Source organism: Pan troglodytes, chromosome 15, assembly GCF_028858775.2.
Source record: "Pan troglodytes isolate AG18354 chromosome 15, NHGRI_mPanTro3-v2.0_pri, whole genome shotgun sequence".
Lineage (NCBI taxonomy): Eukaryota > Metazoa > Chordata > Mammalia > Primates > Hominidae > Pan > Pan troglodytes.
Genome location: NC_072413.2, coordinates 19,157,783 through 19,175,737, shown reverse-complemented (window position 1 = coordinate 19,175,737; position 17,955 = coordinate 19,157,783). Strand labels below are relative to the sequence as shown.

Sequence of the window (17,955 nt, the reverse complement as noted above, 5' to 3'; positions counted from 1 at the left end):
CTGAGACCAGCCTGGCCAACATGGTGAAACCCAGTCTTCACTAAAAATGCAAAAATTAGCCGGGCATGGTGACACGCCCCTGTAATTCCAGCTACTCGGGAAGCTGTGGCAGGATAATCGCTTGAAACCTGGAGGTGGAGGATGCAGTGAACCAAGATCTGGCCACTGCACTCCAGCCTGGGTGACAGAGTGAGACTCTGTCTCAAAGAAAAAAAAAAAAAATTGATGATGGGGCCTGAGTCACATACTAGGCAGCTGTAATCAAGGCAGGTGTACCTTGGTTTCTCTGATTAGAGATTAAGACACTTTCTTACCTGCATTGTTGTGTGAAATGTAAAATGACTGAAGTGGGCCAGGGAAGACTCATTCCACTCCATGGCTGATCTTCATTATGGATGAACTCCCCTCTTCTGTTTTTGATGTAAAGACTTCATTGCTATCACATTGTCTTGAGATGGAATGTTAAATACACTCTTTTAAAATTGGAACAGAAATGAAGCACAGCTATGAATAAATGAAAACAAGTCATGAGGTTGGGGACAAATCTGTAACTAATTAATTTGTTGTAACTCTTGAACCAGCCTGGCATAGAAAATATTGTAATCCTTTTGAATTTCTTTGTCTTTTTCCTACATTAGCAAAAACTTAACTTTCTCTGGAGTCTGTGTGTCACAGAGTGGCCATTCCCATCTTTTCACTTTAATAAAATCATTAAAACTGGATTATGACCTTTTTGATTATATCAAATTGTCAACACAATCAGTGTCTACATCACAGTTTGTCTCCAGCTTAGCCTATAATCATTTACAACCTCATGATATACACAAACATATCCCATGCACAGACACAGTCACATAAAATATGCCGTAAACTCCTTGCACAGCATAAGTCACAGGCAAACATATCCTAGATCTCACACACCCATACCAATTACATGATACTTACTTTACGCACATCATATGTAGAATGTCACACATATTGGCATAATACGATTTATTTAGGGAAAGGAAGATCATCCACCTTGGGTAGGTTTAGAGTGAATATCAGGAAAAATCTTGGTTAGTAAAGATCAGATGCATTACGAGCTGAATCTTGACAAACATGTAGGAGTAAATTAGGTAAATGAAGACAAAAGTGTATTCCAGGCAGAGAAACAACACAGGCAAGGTTATGGTATCAAGAAATCATGCGTTTCATAATTCTAAGTTTTGGAAAACACGGATGCGTAAGTGCAAGTGGGGAGTGTCAGGGGCTATTGATGGAGGCAGGGGCCACCACTTGGGAAGCACTGAATACCAATCCCTGAGGATGTGCATAGACCTTCTGGTTGCTGATAGGCTCCACCATCCTCAGGTCTCCTATGCTATCAACATACCCATCCTTGCCACAGTGGAATTCAATGTAGTTGAAGCTCTCTGTGTAGCTATTGTTGTACTTCTCCCACTGACACTCGAGTACTTTGAGGGCACCCTGGGCCCATACATAGGCATATCTATATCGGTCATTCCCATTTCAATAATGCATATACAATCCATTTTGTGCCATAAGCTATAGATGGACATATGAGAGCTCTTGCGTTTCAGAGCTTCTTTTTCTCTCATGAGGACATCACATTTGTACTCTTCAAAATCTTGGCTTGGATCTAAATAGTGCAGGGTCATGAATTCTCTCCAGGAAACGTCCTTGCTGTGTACAAGTAGCCTGCAAAGAATGCAAAGCAGGGCCAAGGGACTGCCCCAGATCTTCAGAGAGGATGCCATTTCAGTCACCAGGGACACCTGCATGTCCACAGGGAAAAGAAAGAAAAGCATCATGTAGACAATGTCCAGAGAGCTGACCTTTATCTTAAAGTTCTGTTTCCTGCCAATGCAAGCACTCAGCACAATTTTACTATTTGGTTCCCTGATTAGAAGATAATTCTCATAAGAGAATAAAGTTTCTAAGAACTAAAAGTATGCTTCATCTTATGTGAGCCAAACACAAAGTTGGAAAAAAATAGATGAAGTTCATTTTGAGAATTTCAAACATCTCCTGTCTACTCTGTCATCCACCCAACCTGCACTGGGTAGAATCACCCAATCACCCTCCAGCTGGCTTCTTTTCATCGGATCAACTCTCAGGAAGTCATGCGTGCAATAGAAAATGGCATTTTAAGCTTTTTGTCTGCGAAGTGGAAAGGGCTGTAACTTTTTTTTGCACATTAAATATTAAAGTTTATTAAAAATTGCTCATATTGAAAAACAAAGACATCAATTATACCCACCCCCGCCAACACACAACACATACACAATCCAGACACGATTATGTTGCTAGTGTCAGCTCAAAATTATTAATCAAATACTGAAATGTAGATAAGTTCCAGAAAATAGCAAGCAGAGCCTAGAAAACATTTATAAAGCTCTTAGTTGTCATGGCAACAGATAAACTCTGGTATCTGAAATTGTAGAAATCAGAAGTTCAACATTCGTGTGACATTACTTTTCTATGGTTTGTCAAGGGATAAGAGGGAAACTTTTCCAATTAAGTTGTTCCAGGGCCTTCTTGAATTTAACAGATGGCTGTTGCAAAGACATTAATTGAGGTTGTAGGACAAGGGATACGTGGATATTTCCGTTCCCAAAAGAAGTGAGCAGATCTAAAGGCAGAGACTGACTTCCAGGTTAGGCAGCCTGCAGAGCTAGTGCTGATCCATCCTCCTCTATCATGCCCCCCATGAGAGCCATAAACACATGGATGCTGGAGGCAATGCTGTTTTTTGATTCCTGTTTTCATGCATTGCTCACAAGCTGCAGATGCATGCCATGGGCACTGTTGCCTGCCCTCCCCCTCTCCTTGCTCTCCAGGACTGTGCCTTTGCTAATGTACCAGTCAGGATGCTTTTTCTTCCTTTCTTCCTGTCTGGGTCTTCGTCAGCATCTTCTGAGTAATGAGGCTGCTGCTGGGCGGCTCCAGAGACTCCACTTTGGTTCCATCTGGCTGGGGAGGTCTCACAATCATGGCAGATGGCAAAGAGGAGAAAGTTACATCTTATGTGGATGACAGCAGGCAAAAAGAGCAGGGCTGTCACATTTTAGACGAGTGTAGAAGATGAGTGACTACTAGGCAGGTGGTTCTTAGGCAGGAAGGCTTTGATTCTCTGAAATCACAGCCCAGGCTACAATTACACTGACTCTGCAAAATGATGCTTCTCCAATATCTTGACTTCCTTATAACACTTCTCCCAAAGCCTGGGTGGAACATATGATTACTACTAACTACCCGTATTCCTTCTCAGGGGCCATTCCCCTAATTATCACTATTACAAGTGATCTTCATTTGTCAGAGCTGCTTATTGACGATGCCATCGTAAAAGGACACCAGTTTAGAAATATAGCTGTAATCAATTAGGCAAAAAGACTAAAAAAGTCCCCACCGGAGCTACTGTGGTCACAGCCTAGGATGTATGGTTGTTTGAAAAAGTTACCTCTTTAAACCAGCTCTCTGTCCTCATTTGCCATGAGGAGTGTTCCTGGCCCTACTGAACCTCTAACCTGATTCACAGCTCTGAGCATCGGTGTCCTCACCGATGTAGGGCCTAATAACAGCTCCCTACAGACCTGTGAGAGTCTAATGAGATGCACGTATGCGAGAGCACTTCTAACAATGTCAAATGCCCACCTCAGACACAGAACAAAGGGTCGGCGCTTCCTATCTGTGGAACCCTGTCCTGGTGATAAAGACCTACACATGTTAGGAGAGTAGGATGCAAGCAGCTTTAATGCATTGTGGTTGAGGTGACTGGGGGTGAAGGAAGGGAGGGGCAGGGAAAAGCTTCTATCAGTGGGAATGAGGCTGACTGGAATTCAGGCCTTAGTTTTCCATGATTTGGATCCTTCTCCATTCTTTGCTATCTAAAAGCTCAATCAGGCCGGGGGCAGTGGCTCACACCTGTAATCCCTGCACTTTGGGAGGCCGAGGCAGGTGGATCACTTGAGGTCAGGAGTTTGAGACCAGCTTGGCCAACATAGCGAAACCCCATCTCTACTAAAAATACAAAAAAATTAGCCTGGCATGGTGGCGTGTGCCTGTAACCCCAGCTACTCAGGAGGCTGAGGCAGGAGAGTCACTTGAACTCGGGAGGCGAAGGTTGTAGTGAGCCAAGATAGTGCCACTGCACTCAAGCCTGGGTGACAAAGCAAGACTCCATCTCAAAAAATTAATACTAGGCCGGGCGTGGTGGCTCACACCTGTAATCCCAGCACTTTGGGAGGCCAAAGTGGGTGGATCACTTGAGGTCAGGAGTTCGAGACCAGCCTGACCAACATGGTGAAACCCCATCTCTACTAAAAATACAAAATTACCTGGGCGTGGTGGCATGCACCTGTAATCCCAGCTACTAGGGAGGGTGAGGCAGGAGAATTGCTTGAACCTGGGAGGCAGCAGTTGCAGTGAGCCAAGATTGTGCCACTGCACTCCAGCCTGGGCAACAAGAGCAAAACTCTGTCTAAAAAAAGAAAAAAAATTAATACTAACAAATAAATAAAAATAAAAGTTCAATCAGCCTCCTGCCAGTGCTCCTAGTCATCCCCCGAGGGTCCTCAGCAAAGCAGTTCTTACCCTACTCAGACTCTGAGTTCAGGTCACTGGTTATAGTGGGGTTCAATGTGTAGATCTGAAGAGCAGAGTCTGCATCCTCCTCCTTTTCTCAGAGCCCAGCAAATCTGCAGCAGTGGAGAAAGGAATGGCAGGGGGAGATTCAGCGCTTGAGTTGATTGGTAGCAGAGGTGGTGATGGGAAACAGCCTTATTATGTGAGCCTGTTCTTGTATAGTGTCATCTGGAACACTTGGGTTCACTCAGACAGTGGCTTTGAGCAAAGGCCACAAACATCAAAGACTGGCTTCAGGGCACAAAAGAACTGAAAGACCCTAGGTGACCCTGGAAAGGGGTTATCTGGCACTAACAGGAGACAACAAGAGACGTGCCTCCTGCATTTAATTTCTGACAAGCTTCTGGGAAGTCTCTGGATGACTAGGCTACATTACATGGGAACTTCACTGAGGAAAACCACATTTAACATTGTGAACTGTAGGGCCTTCATTGAGAGTGAAAGAATGTCTAATGAAACCAATAGCCTGGTAGCTATGAATGATTAGGTAGCCAGTATCTGAAGTTTTTCTAGTCAGCTTATAACTATGACCCTTAGCTGTTTGCTGACGCTGTAGTGCTTACCATTAAAATGTCACGTAGCCTAGCCATAGTTTCCACAATGTTCCTATATATAACGTCTGACTGTGAAGTATGGGTCACAAGGTACTGGCTGAGTTGTTTTTCAGGAACTCAAGATTCAGTCCTGAACTGAGCTCAAACCAGACAAGACCACCTGCCCATGTGAGCGTCCAAGGGGTCACCTTTCCACGTCACAGCCCAGATTTTTCACCATATGTTTTGTAACAACTACCCTAGAATTGGCAAATGTGACCAATAGTGGTTCATTAAAACTAGTCAAAGGTGCAATTTATGAATAAAGCAAGATACTTGCATATGTTTTCTATCAACACCTCCAAGGGCTGCCCCTAGCCAAGCCATCTTGGTTGATTTTCTCACTGGACCACCTCGTTGTTGGAATATCAGAATGTTTACAACCAGAACTTATCTTCAAAGTGCAGCTCTCAAGCAATCCTTGAATAATAGGGAATCATGTGCTGATAGACTGGATGGAAGGAGGATAGTATTAGAGCAGGTTCTGTGCATCTTTCTATTCTCTAGTCTTTGGGGCACAGGGGAGAGCAAAAAGGGAACAATCCTGGGCATCTGAATTTGGATGACTTGAGAGGCAATTCTGTGGGAAAATCAGTTGTTTGTCATGTGCGCACACATCCAGAGCTCTTTTCAACAAGTGTGCACTATTTATTGAAGACTTAAATTCAAGTAATGACTCAATGAATGTAGAGAGAGGTAGGAGAGAGAAGCCACCTGAGCCAATGTGTGAAGAAGCAAGCTAAGAAAGAGATCTATGTGAAAGTAGTTTTTAAGCAATATAGCATTATGCTTATCTCTACTGCTGATAACATTATATGGTTATACTACCTCAGCCATGTCAACTAGTTAATCTAGTGTTTCTCAAATAAGTGATATTCCACTTTCCCACTTTCCTTTTATTTTATTTTATTTTATTTTTTTTGAGACAAGGTCCAGGATCTCCCTGTCTCATCCAGGCTGGAGTGCAGTACAGTGGCATGATCTCAGCTCACTGCAATCTCTACCTCCTGGGCTCAAGCAATTCTCCCACCTCAGCCTCCCGAGTAGCTGGGACCACAAGCATGCACCGGTCATACCCAGCTAATTTTTTAATTTTTTGTAGAGATGAGGTTTTGCCCAGTATTGTCTCGAACTCCTGAGCTCAAGCAATCCACCCACCTCAGACTCCCAAAGTGTTGGGATTACAGGAGTGAGCCACTGCACCCGGCCAGATATTCTACTTTCAATGTGGAAAAAAATTTATTGTGGACTCCAAGGGATACGTCCATGAACTCTCCTATGAGCTAAACCCAAAGTCCTAAAGCCTTTTGGATATAAAACCAATTAGGAAGTAAGCTAAACTATGCTAAGGGGAACAGTATTCTATTATATTTGCAGAAATTAGCCACTGCCAATGCAGCCCAGAAAGGTAGGTTAGCCAGTATTTCTGGAAACTGCTTAATGGGTCTACTTCCTAGAGCTGTCTACCAGTTTCTGCAACAGGAGTTCCTTGGGTAGTGACTTCTGATTTGAGTTATTTTTTTTTTATTTTTTTTAATTTTTTTGAGACGAGTCTCGCTCTGTCGCCCAGGCTGGAGTGCAGTGGCGCGATCTCGGCTCACTGCAAGCTCTGCCTCCCGGGTTCACACCATTCTCCTGCCTCAGCCTCCCGAGTAGCTGGGACAACAGGCGCCCGCCACCATGCCCGGCTAATTTTTTCTATTTTTAGTAGAGACGGGGTTTTACTGTGTTAGACAGGATGGTCTCAATCTCCTGACCTCGTGATCCGCCCGCCTCGGCCTCCCAAAGTGCTGGGATTATAGGCATGAGCCACTGCGCCCGGCTGATTTGAGTTATTAAGGAGATATTCCTCTTTGAGTATAAATTTCAAATTACTTGTTAATCACATTTGTTCTTTAAACATTGCTTTTGATTTGAACTGCTTTCTATTAATTCCTCGGTATTTTATTTTGTTAACCACTATTCGATTCTTAAATTTAGGTGTACTACTGTTTCACAAAACCATAATAGTGACTTAGGTTTCTTTATGCAGAGGATGAACACGTCTATGGGTGTTTTAACCTGTAATCCATGAGATTTGAAAGCCTCTATGGGTAGAATTCATAGGATCCATGCCGTGGTGCAGGGCAGAAAATTACATCTTTTCATTCACCCATATTGAAATTTAGCAATTATTTTACCAATGAATGTAGAAAAAATGGAAATCATAGACTTTTTATATCCATTTATATTTGTTGCCAATATCTCAAAATATTATTTCACATTGATCACTGCCTCAAAATTATAGTAGTAATTAGACCTAAATTTAGGTCTTAGTACTTAATGCATTAATAAACACATACAATACTATACTATCTCATACACTTTAAATGTTTGCTATTTGATTTCCTTTGAAATCCCATGTATTTTATTTTTTGCATTTAATTATATTTTTCAGAGAACAAGTATTATTGTTCTCTTTTTCTCAGTTGTTATTGTTCTCAATAACTGTTTGGCTTCATCAGAATGCTGAAGGGGTGCATGACACAGAAAAGGTGAACACCCTTCTCCTAGGGGATGGCAGAGTAACACAATGAAAGAAGTCTGATTCCTAAATAACTTGCACTGCTTAGAGAGGAACTCTCAAGTGAGAGGAAAATAAAATATTTTGCTTTTAAACTACTGAGCTGTTTTTGCAGCTCAGCCTTATCCTAAGTAACCCCATTGTGATTATCTTGATAGCAGTGTTAAATATTTTCTTTTACTGTTAATGATATTATAATTCAACTCTGTCTTAACTATTTTAACCAGAAATGGAATATAAATATTTCAAAGAAAAAAAAGACAACACACTAGTTTGTTTTTGTTAGGCTTTGGGTGAATTTCTAAAGTACCAGTAAAGCTGCATTCAGGCAGAAATGCACTTATGCCCTCATAATTCTCTAACCCCCAAGGCCAGCTCTAATATTGTCTCTCCATCTTTCTCTCTCTCTCTCTTTCTTTCCTTCTCATTCTCTATGTCTCTCCCTTGCTCTGTTTCTCACACTTGCTCTCAGGAGACCAAACAGTTTGGAGGAACTTAAGGAAAGGACATGACCACAGACCTTCTCTGTAAGTTAGATATTGACAGAATACCAAGAATGATCATGATAGAACAATAGGGAACAACAAAGCTCACCTGATTGGGTCAGGTGTATTAAACACATATATATCTGATCAGTTAGCCACCTTATACTAGAACGTGAAGAACCCAGTGAAAATGCTCAAGTGTCCTTTTCGGATTCAATCAGGACACTATGTACAAGTCTTGGCTATGTTACAATTAAAAGTAAGAGTGAAAGGAGTGACTTTGAAAAGGAAAAGTGGTGGTGTCTGGGACACAATTGGGGGATAAATGTGTCAATAGAATATGGGCAGAGGGCATAGAGACAGGAATAGAAAATAAATTCCACCACAAGTGAAATAATGTGTCCAGCAAGGATTACTTCTTTTAATTACTCTAGGAAAACACATTCTGTTCCTCTATTCTCACACAACGCTTCTGACACCAGATGCATGGGTTTTTTCCACATCAAGCAATTCTCCAACTCTCCAAACATTAGCTTGGTGCCCTAAAATTTAACCCAATTCTGACTTTATCCACTTGGAGTTAGCATTGGATCTCACAAGTTAAGAGCTCAGTCCCATAAGATGCCTCCTACTTTAGATGCCACTGGCAAGTCTGGGCCTCCAGTACTTCTGACCAACCAGCTATAAATTGGAGGTTCCAACCACTCCTTCCTTAGATTTGATAATTTGCTACAATGGCTCATAGAACTCAGCAAATCACTTTATTTACATTTATCCGTTTATTATCATGAGCACAACTCACAAACAGCCAGATGGAAGTGGTTCATAGGGCTAGGTATGGGAGGGGAAAGGTGTGGAGCTTCTGTGGCCTCTGGGCATGCCACCATCCCAACACCTCTATGTATTCAGCAACCATCCCAACACCTCTATGTATTCAGCAATCTGGAAGCTCCTCAGATTGTATGTCCGAGAGTTTTTATGGAGCTTGATCTCCAGTCCCTGCCCCCTTTCTAAATGTCAGTGGGTTGGCTGAAAGTGTCAACCTTCTAATCCCTGGTCTTTCTGTTGCCAGCCCCATCCTGAGGTCATGTAGGGGCCCCACCTTAAGTTACCTCATTAGCATAATCTCAGGCATGATCAAAGGGTCTCATTATGAAAAACAAGACACTCCTACTTAAGCCAAAATAGCCTGCTTCAAAGATGAATAGCCTCATCCTTTGCTTTGTTCAATATTTAACCATATACTTGCTTAAGAGATCCAGGGGGCAATCTTGAAATAAACCAAGTAAGAAATTGAGATTGTAGAGTCCTCCTTCTCAGAAAAATCACTGAGTAGTTAATCCATAACCTGGTTGCAGTCATGGTGATGCCAGCCAGACCTCCAGGTAGTTGATTACTGAAGATAGTCGTCAGAATGAGACACACAGCCCTGCATCCTGCACCACTCCTGCTCATAGTTTCCATGCCTCCTTTTCCTTTAAAATCCCTTTGGCTACCCTAAACATTTGACATAGTCTTTGAGGCACTAGTCCACCACCTCCTCAGGTTGCCATCTCTTGAATAAACCTGCTTTTCCTTCCACCAACCCTTGTCTCTTGAGTTTTGCTTTCAAGTGGTGAGCAGCTGAATCTGAGTTTTGTAGGATACAGTAAATTCCTTTTCAAAGTTTAGCCTGTTAACTTCCTTTAAAATTCAAGAGGGAGAAAAATTGTTAAGTTCAATGAGCTCTGTGTTCCTCTTCAAAGAACCAATATGTCAGTATGTTCAGCTTCCCTGTTCTTTGTTCTCCATCTTAAAGTTTAACTTCCTCGTTCTTTACACCTCCTTGCCTCTAGTTTCAGTAAACAACCCCCTCCTAGCCTCTATCACCTGTTCTGTCCTTAGGCATCCTTAGTCACCTGTTCTGTAACTGTCCTTCTTCTGAAACTCATCACCCCGCCACTCCGGCTGGTACCCTCGCTCTCTTTAAAATAGCCAATCGGAATTAGCTTAGACTGTGTGGTCCAACCCTAGCCAATAGGGGAAAGACACAGCAGTAGGGACTAGCTGCGGGGTTAGGAATAAGACCCCCTTCCCTTCCCCTTTCCGTTCCCCTTCCCCTTCCCCTTCCTCTTCCCCTCCCTTGTCCGGTGTGCTCTCACCATTGCTCCATCTGCGAGATGCCCCCTTCTACAGAAGTAAATTGGCTTGCTGTGAAAACTTTTGCCTGAGTGCTATTTTCACCCTGCGGCACCGAGCATTTACTTCCAACAAATTTGGGGGCCCGCCGGGGATCCCATTCTCCTCTGGGGAAAAGTCTCTGATCACCGCTCGTGAGGAGACGCATCCCGCTGCCTCACTGCGGCAGCCTCAGGGGTAAGGAATCGAGACCCACCCAGCGTGAAGAATAAACTCGGACTCTCAGCAAAGCGGGAAGAAAAGGACTACAAATAAATACCACGGCAACCAGGTAACTCTGTGCACAGACCAAGATAAGAAAAGCTGCGGGGGCGGTGAAGTATTTCCTTGGTGGTAGTGACTAAGATAAAAAAAGCCATGGGGGTGGTGAAGTATTTCTTGGTTGGGACACACCAAGGTAACAAATGCTGCAGGGGTGGTAAAGTATTTCCTTGGTGGTGGGGACATCCTGGAGGTTGAAAGTGTGTGGCTGAGATACACAACTGAGTGCAGAGCGAGTGCAGAGTCCAGATCTGGTTCTGCCTTGACCTCATACAGCTTAAAGGTGGCTTGCCCATTGTGGGGTTTATACCGACCTGCTCTAGTGGAGAGATTGAGCCCTACAGACTCGCCAGGTTGCAAGAAATCTCTAGTAAGAGAGATTGAGCCCTGCAGACTCAGGGAAAAACACTTTCTCCAGGATGGCAAATACAGCAAGTAAGACAAAAGATAGGAAAGACCATGATCATGATAATATCCCTGTGGTAGTCCCCTAGGCCTAATGTTAGAATATTGGAAGGGTAATGGAAGGACCCAACACAAGAAAATGATAAAATAGTGCTGTTTTATTTGGACTAAAGTACCTTCCTGTCCCCCAACCAGCTGCCACCCCAGACTCTTCCCTAAACCTAAAAAAAGGAGCTTAAACAACTCTTAGATGACCCTTATGGAGTGGCAGATCAAATTGATCAGTTTTAGAACCCCGGTTATATACTTGGGCTGAGTTAATGTCTATCTTAGGCATCTTATTCGCAGGAGAAAAAAGGAGCGTGATACACGGGGCCGCCATGACCATTCGGGAACATGAACACCCTCCCAGTCAGAATGTCCCAGCGACTGAACAAAATTCTCAGCCCAGGATCCTTAATGGGATAACAACAATACAGCCCATTGAGAAAATATGAAAGACCTTAGGGAGATGGTAATAAAAGGAATTCAAGAATCAGTGCCCTGTGCCCAAAATCTTACCAAGGCCTTTAATATAAAACAGAGAAAAGATGAGGGACCAATAGAATTTTTAGAAAGGCTTAAAGAGCAAATGAGAAAATACGCTGGCCTAGAATCAGAAGACGCTCTTGGGCAGGGAATGTTTAGAACTTCATTTTGTCACTAAGAGTTGGCCAGGTATTAACAAGAAATTACAAAAGACAGAGAACTGGAAAGATAGACCTATAGAAGAGCTTCTGAGAGAAACCCAGAAGGTATATGTAAGAAGGGATGAAGAAAAACAAAAGCAGAAGGTGAAAATTCTGCTGTCCACCAAACAACAAAGTACCCAGGGGGTCAGAACCTATAAAGAACCCACTCTCCAGGCAACATAAAGGGTACGAAAGAGTAAAGCTGGGAGACTCAAAGGTAGAGAGAAAAAAAAATCTTAGAGGAGACAGAAGTGAAATATAAAAAACAATCAGCTAGTATCAAATTTATGTTAATTCTGGAAACAGGGACAAATCTATTAGAAAGAGATTTAACGCTAAAACTAGGCTTAGGTCTCCAGATCAATCATGGAAAATTCCTCCCCCTCCCTAAACTTGCTCACCACCACAGACAAAGAACACATTCATCCCGAGGTATGGCCAAAAGACGGGAATTGAAAGTTACAGATTCCTCTGATTCATGTTAAATTAAAAACCCCTGGGGAAGTAGTAAAGCGAAAGCAATACCCTATTCCTTCAAAAGCCAGGGTAAATTTAAAACCTCTGATTGAAGGTCTTCTCCGTGATGGGCTTCTTGAACCCTGTATGTCTTCCTATAACACTCCAGTGCTGCCTGTAAAAAGGCAGATGGCTCATACCGGTTAGGGCAAGACCTTAGAGCTATTAATCAGACACTCCAAACTACACAGTCTGTTGTTCCCAATCCTAATACTATTATCAGTAGGATCCCATACAGCCACCAGTGGTTTACAGTAGCAGATTTAAAAATGCTGTGGTCGGGGGCGGCCGTGCGGTACGAGCGAGCGGCTCCAGGGCGGGCGCGCTCAGGGATGCTCTAGGGGGCGGCGGCAGCAGCCGTGTGGGCTGAGGCGGCGAGGACAGCGCGGGCCCCTGGGCCTCTCCCCTGAGCCGGCTGCCCCGGCAGCGCAGCCAAGGCCCCGTCAGCCTCTGCCCCTTCAGCCTCCGGGCCGAGCCCGCCGCCACCTCTGCCCGCGGAGGCCGGGGAGCCCCCGCCTGCGCCCGCAGCCTCCCCCGCGCAGGGTTCGGGCCGGGCGGGGGTCCCGAGCTGCTGCCCTCCTCGCCAGCAATCGAGCCCCATTTCCTGCTTTTTCAGTTTCCTTGTGGAGGGGCCGGTGGGTCTAGATGACTTGTCTCAGGGGCCCCCGATGAGGCGACCCAGGCAGCCCTGCCCTTTTTAGAGGATCCCCTCAGGGCTCGGTGGGGAAGGGGTTGTCTTTGCATGGGTAGGGGACTTCCCTAGTCTGCCGGGACCATGACCTGAACTGGGCGAGTGGGAAGTGTCCAAAGCCCAAGAACCAGCTCATCTGAGCCGCCCCCTCCCCAGCCAGCATGGCATCTGAAGAAGCCTCTCTCAGGGCATTGGAAAGGCTGAAGACAGAACTTTTTCACGATGGTACGACCAATGAAAGAAAACGTGAGATAGAGGAGCTTCTTAATAACTTTGCCCAGCAAATAGGAGCCTGGAGATTCTTCCTGTACTTTCTCTCCAGCACTAGGAATGGCTATGTAATGATGTACAGTTTAACAGTTTTTGAGAATCTGATCAATAAAATGTGGCTTGGGGTCCCATCTCAGGATGAGATGGAAATCCACAGCTGACTGCCCAAACTCCTTTTGGCTCACCATAAAACCTTACCTTACTTTATCCAGAGCAAGCTCTGCAAAGTTATTGTTGATATTGGACGTCAGGATTGGCCCATGTTCTACCATGACTGTTTTACTAACATTTTGCAGTTGAACCAATCCCCTGTGACAACCCCCCTTGGGCCGATCATGTTGAAGACAACTTCAGAGGAGCTGGCTTGTCCCCATGAGGACCTCAGTGTGACTTGGAAGGAGGAGTTGCAGAAGCTGCTACTGGACCAGGTGCAGACAGTGCTTGGGCTGCTGACCGGTATCTTGGAGACTGTCTGGGACAAAGACAGTGTTACTGCTGCCACTCCACTACCCTCCCCGACCTCAGGAGAAAGTGGTGACTTAACTGAGTAACCTGTTGCAGAGTCCTAGTTCAGCCAAACTGTTGAATCAGCCAATTCCCATCCTTGATGTGGTGAGTGAGTATATCTGTTCCCTGGCCTTGGAGTGCCTGGCCCATCTCTTCAGTTGGATTCCTCTGTCTGCCGGCATCACCCCATCCCTCCTTACCACCACCTTCCACTTTGCGTGATTTGGCTGTGACATCCGTGCCAGAAAGATGGCGTCAGTTAACGGCAGCAGCCAGAACTGTGTCTCGGTTCAGGAGCGGAGCCGGCTGGGGGTCCCGGCCATGCCCTGCATCAATGAACTCACTTCCAAGAGCTGTGTGCCGATGGAATTCGAGGAGTATTTGCTGCTTATGTTCCAGCAGACTTTCTACCTCCTGCAGAAAATCACCAAGGATAACAATGCCCACACAGTGAAGAGCAGGCTAGAAGAGCTCGATGAGAGCTTTATTGAGAAGTTTACTGACTTTCTTTGGCTCTTTGTGAGTGTTCACCTAAGAAGAATCGAGTCTTACTCCCAGTTCCCTGTGGTGGAGTTTTTGACACTTTTGTTCAAGTACACATTTCATCAGCCTACTCATGAAGGTTAATTCTCTTGTTTGGATACTGGACACTCTTTTTGGACTATCTGACAAATAAAATTAAAAGTCATCTTGAAGACAAGGAAGCAGTTCTCAACAGGTACGAAGATGCCCTGGTGCTCCTCCCCACAGAGGTGTTGAATCAAATCCAGTTCAGATACAACCAGGCCAGCTGGAGGAGTTGGATGACGAGACTGTGGATGACGACCAGCAGATGGAGTGACAGCGGTACTTACGGCAGAGCTTGGAGGTGGCGGTCAAAGCGATGGAGCTCCTGCCCACGCACACGTTGTCCACACTGTTCCCAGTTCTTCAGGGCAATTTAGAAGTTTATTTGGGATTACAGCAATTTATAGTTACTTCAGTGTCAGGACACAGGTTGAACATCATGGCAGAGAACGACTGCTGGTGGCTGCACTGCTCCCTGAGAGACTTGAGCTCCCTGCTGCAGGCCATGGGCCACCTGGCTGGGTACTTTATTGAGGATGTGTTTGCTGCATGGTTCAATGATGCCCTCACAGTTGTGGAGAGGTTGGTCAAAGTCACTCTGTATGGATCTCAGATAAAGTTGTACAACATTGAGCCAGGTGCGGTGGCTCACGCCTGTAATCCCAGCACTTTGGGAGGCCGAGGTGGGTGGATCACAAGGTCAGGAGACTGAGACCATCCTGGATAACATGGTGAAACCCTGTCTCTACTAAAAACACAAAAAATTAGCTGGGCACGGTGGCACGTGCCTGTAGTCCCAGCTATTCGGGAGGCTGAGGCAGGAGAATCACTTCAACCAGGGAGGGAGAAGTTGCAGTGAGCTGAGAACGTGCCACTGCACTCCAGCCTGGGCAAGAGAGCAAGACTCCGTCTCAAAAAAGAAAAAAAAATTGTGCAACATTGAAACTGATGTGCCATCAGTATTGAAACCTGACCTCATTGATGTACGTGCTCAGTCCCTGGCTGCGCTGCAGGCTTACTCTCACTGGTTAGTGCAGTATTGCAGCGAAGCTCACCAGCAGAACACACAGCAGTTCGTGACACTCATCCCTACTACCATGAACGCAATCACACCTCTAATCAGCACCAAGTTCTCGAAGCAGCAAAGTCTACAGTCTACACCTTTTATCTAACTCTGTCTCTCCTTCTGTTCCTATACCCATTTATTAGAAAATCTAAATATGACACAGAGTTAGACCCATAAATCTTTCCGCTTTATAAAACTGTTATTTCATGTTCCTTTTTACTTGTAGCCCACATGCATTCAAATACAACTTTACTTTTTTAGTTATATAAGTTCCACATGCTCACTGTGAAAAAGCAAAATACTGTTCAGATTTCCAGACTAAAAAGTTGTGATACCTTTGAAACATTTTCCTTCACGCGGTACACACAGTTGGGCATTGGTTGTGCAGGCACACCTCGTTTTGTTTGGATCTGGGCAAATAAATTGAAAATATTAATTCAAATAATGGAACTCATTTCACTGCACATATCATTAAGAAATTAGCCCAAGCACTAGACATAACGTGGGAATACCATACTCCTTGGCACCCACCTTCATCGGGAAGAGTAGAAAGAATAAATCAAACCCTGAAGAGTCACTTAACCAAATTAGTCTTAGAGACTCAGTTGCCGTGGACTAAATGCCTTCCCATTGCCTTGCTAGGAATCTGAACCACTCCTCAAAAAGATGTTGGCCTATCCCCATATGAGATGCTATATGGGTTGCCCTATTTACACTCCACTGCTGACATTTCCACCTTCGAAACAAAAGATCAGTTTCTCAGACATTATATACTTGATTTATCTTCCACTTTCTCTTCCCTTAGAACTAAAGGTCTTTTAGCACAGGCACCATCCCTGGAGTTCCCAGTACATCGACATCAGCCTGGGGATCATGTCCTCAGCAAAAACTAGAAGGAGGAAAAGCTCGAACTGGCCTGGGAAGGACCTTATCTAGTGCTCCTAACTACTGAAACCGCAGTCCAGACAGCAGAAAAAGGATGGACCTATCACACCCAAGTCAAGAAAGTGCCGCCCCCTCCAGAGTCGTGGGCCATAGTCCCAGGGGAAAACCCTACCAAACTAAAGCTAAGAAATTTTTTTTTTTTTGAGACAGAGTCTTGCTCTGTTGCCCAGGCTGGAGTGCAGTGGTGCGATCTTCACTCACTGCAACCTCCACCTCCCGGGTTCGAGCAATTCTCCCGCCTCAGCCTTCCGAGTAGCTGGGATTACAGGCGTGTACCACTACGCCTGTATAATTTTTGTACTTTTAGTAGAGACGGGGTTTCACCATGTTGGCCAGGCTGGTCTTGAACTCCTGACCTCAAACGATCCACCCACCTCGACCTCCCAAAGTGCTGGGATTACAGGCATGAGCCAAGCTAAGAAAAATTTAACTCTCTTATTACTCCTTCTTCTTTCCTCACTCTATTGCTGACCACCTCATTATTAATGTAACAAAGTCAATTTCACCTCAAACTATTACATTTGATGCTTGCCTTGTTATACCTTGTGGAGATTTGTCAAGTTAAAGACAGCTCTCCACTTCAGAAAAGTACCTCTGTCCTTCCCGGCTCTCCTCAGACTGGACATTAGTGAATGGGGATCATTTAGTCTGGAGAGATTTCAATAAAGACCCCAGTATCAGCTGGGAGTCTTGCCCCTGCAAGACAGAGCTTTTATGCCGCAGTTGGTCCAACATTCTGTGGACCACTAAAGAGCAAGGATGAGCTGCCCCAACCAGTGGTTGTAATTTCCTAAAGTCATATATTCATTTTACTAAAGGAACAGCTTCACCTAGCTGTCAGCTGAACCGTGCAATCCAATATAGGTTATTATCTCAAACCCTCAAAGCTCTTCCCCTTCTCTAAGCCAGTTCCCTTCTTTAAGCCGGTTTTATGGTGTGGGGGCTGAGGTTTCAGGAACAGACCCTATCAGATCCTTTGAAATACACTTCATTGATCCTCTGCCGCCTACACCTTCCCTTAAGCCTTCTTCCAAAAGCTCTCACAACAAAACTGTTGTTCTCCTCCATCTAATGACAAGACCAAGGTAGTTATTATAGAAGTTAAAGACCTAAAACAAACTTTGGCAATTGAGACAGAATATCAAGATGCTAATGCCTGGTTGGAATGGATCAAACATTCCATCCACACTTTAAACAAAAGCAATTGTTATGCTTGTGCGCACGGCAGACCAGAGGCCCAGATTGTCCCCTTTCCATTAGGATAGTCCTTTAGTCTACTAGGCATGGGCTGTATGGTTACTTTTTTCCAGGATTACACAGCCTGGGGTAAAAAGTCGTGTCAAGCTCTCTCTGCTGTATCCTGAAGTTCAATACCCTGCAGGTCAGCCCCCAAGGTCCATCCAGCTTCTGTCTCCTGACACTAAGTTCACTTCGTATCTCTCACTACAGGGAGGAAACTTAGCATTACTTGGAGACCTAAAAGGATGCAGTGAGCTTAAGACTTTCCAAGAGCTTACCAATCAGTCAGCC

General features: G+C 44.6%; 2 pseudogenes; one reads left to right on the top strand and one right to left on the bottom strand.

Annotated features, from left to right (window-relative positions):
- Positions 1-883: 883 nt before the first annotated feature.
- LOC129136952 (epididymal secretory protein E3-alpha-like) lies at positions 884-1,786 on the bottom strand (annotated as a pseudogene).
- A 10,407-nt stretch (positions 1,787-12,193) lies between these two features.
- Positions 12,194-16,270, top strand: LOC741597 (exportin-6-like; annotated as a pseudogene).
- The last annotated feature ends 1,685 nt before the right edge of the window (positions 16,271-17,955 follow it).